We start from the raw sequence: 2,494 nt of genomic DNA on the forward strand, positions 1-2,494 counted from the left end.
TTCTGAGTCACTGTGACCCCCATTTAATGATAGTATTTGATCTGGGTCACAAGCAACAGGTGACTTTAATCAGTTAGCAGTTAATTATCATTCAATGACAACCTTTGTCAATGCTTGGTGGCATTGCACCATTGTATATATTAATATATTATATATATATTAAGTAATATTATGAATAGTTGGATGGGGAAATGGTGTAATCTTCTTTTTATAAAAAAAAATGTAAGTGATAAAAATATCTCTGTGGCCATTTCACGCTGTCTTGTCTGGGGTTAACACAGCAAAGCTGTCCATCCTTTCAGCGGTTCAGTTTGCTGTAGTCAGCGTTGCCTTCAAACCAATTATCAAGAGAGCACAATTAATCCGTCACATATACGGCATCTCTCTCAACTCGTCAAAATAATCTAAAATCCCCGGACGCCCCTAAAAAGCGCTTCACTTCCTGGAGCGCTTCCACGGACATGTCTAGATTGTCGCAGCATGCTTCCTTACTGTCACTACCTTCCTCTTAAAGAGACTTTCACACTTAGATCACCGTCCACTCCTCTGTTTCCTCCGTCACACCCAGAACATGTTGTGCTGTCCCCCTGTTCCCACGGCGACAGCCTCACATATATAGTCTTATCAGCAAAGGTTGTGGTCCTCATGAGCTCATTGTGTTTATACTCAGCATCAATCATATGTTCATCACAGACAAAACGTGTCATGCTATAGGGCCATGGTCATTCAGCGCCTGCTTTATTATGTGGCCGAAACTGGTTAACTTATGACAGCGAATGAAAAATCCCACCGTCGTTTCTTCAACTATTGCCCCTGTGACCGATCGTATGTTACTCCTTCTGCGTTGTGTTCAATGTCGATGCCCCGAGGGAGTTTCGAACCCGGGTCTCCCACGCCGTGGGCGACAACATAGACCGCTGCACTAAGAGGTGAATTCACTCCTGGGTACCGTATCTATGTGTTTTTTTTTTAACCCTGTTATGGGGAAGTGAGTTTAACTCGCAGGCCGCTTACTGCCACAGTCACTTCACAACACACACGTTCACCGTGACTGTGGATATTACTCACGGACCTCCGTTACACCCCGCAGCTCTACAAATCCAGTTCCAAGTGCTTATAAGTCTTGCCACTCCAAACCACTCCACAAATGGGGCAGATTCCAACTCTTCTTGTGAGGCCTGCTGTTGCTTGTATTGGAAAATTACGAGGTTGTCAGTTTGAGTTTGTAATTACAGCAATTATAGAATATGCAAAGGTGTTAATAGATAGCTCGTCAATCATTTTATTACAGAGCCGACGACACTGTCTCCTTTGGCTTTCCTCTGCTACAGGGCCTCTTGCCTCTTACAGTACCGTACATTATGGTAATAACATTACAGTACTGTAATGTTATTACCACGGCCAAAAAGGCTCTGTTTTCGCCCCTTCTGTGTCTGTTTTTACGACGTATCTCGACAAATAATGGCTGGATTAAATGGACTGCATTTAATCGGCACGGTGGTGTAGTGGGCGGCACGGTGGTGTAGTGGTTAACACTGTCGCCTCACAGCAAGAAGGTCCAGGGTTCGAATCCCGCTTGGGGACCAGGTTTCCATGATGCCAGTTACCCAGGTGGGGTATCTCCCGGGCCTTTCTGTGTGGAGTTTGCATGTTCTCCCCGTGCTCGCAAGGGTTTCCCCCCCCGATAAGATAAACCCAATGGAAAAACATGCACAACAACAGATCGCTAACGCTGTGGCGTCCTTGACGAAGACGGACAGGAGCACTTGGATTGGTCCCCTGGCGCGGCTCACGTGGCGCCTGTCTGCTCCCGGCTGCCCTTGGGGGGGAAGGACGACGGGATGGGTTAATCGCAGATACGCATTGTATGCATGGTTCGCATGTGTGCCAAATGGTGACCTCGGAGCAGGTCCTAAATTATAATTATTATTATTATATAGCACTTTTATCCAAAGCGCTTTACAATTTATGCCTCACATTCACCCATTCACTCATACAATCACACACCGACGGTGACGGCGACCACGCAAGGTGCCAACCTGCTCATCGGGAGCAGTTAGGGGACGTGCTGCAAGGAGGAGCCGGAATCGAACCAGGAACCGTCTGATTACCAGGCGACCACTCTGGTCGGATTACCATGGAATTAGCTGTGCACATTCATGACCCCTAGAGGAAGACACATATTCGTTGATCCCATGATCCCTTTCCTCTAACTCCACCGTCCAGCCAAACTAAGAAGAAGATATCTCATAGTAATTTCTGAGTGTCCATATAATTAGCTGTGCACATTCATGACCCCGAGACGAAGAGATCCCTTGAACTTGGTGACCCCATGGCCTTTACTTTGCCTGAGGGCAAATTTAGGGACCCGACATGGGATTGAGGGCTGCCTCAAAGAAAAAACAGAACACAAAAATTATTTGTAATCTGTCTTGCGAATAGGCAACTCACAAGATGCCTATAGTTGCCATGCAACCAGTAGCCTAGCAAGCTT

The sequence above is a fragment of the Notolepis coatsorum genome (genome assembly GCF_963971535.1).
Source record: "Notolepis coatsorum genome assembly, chromosome: 5".
Taxonomy (NCBI): Eukaryota; Metazoa; Chordata; class Actinopteri; order Aulopiformes; family Paralepididae; genus Notolepis; species Notolepis coatsorum.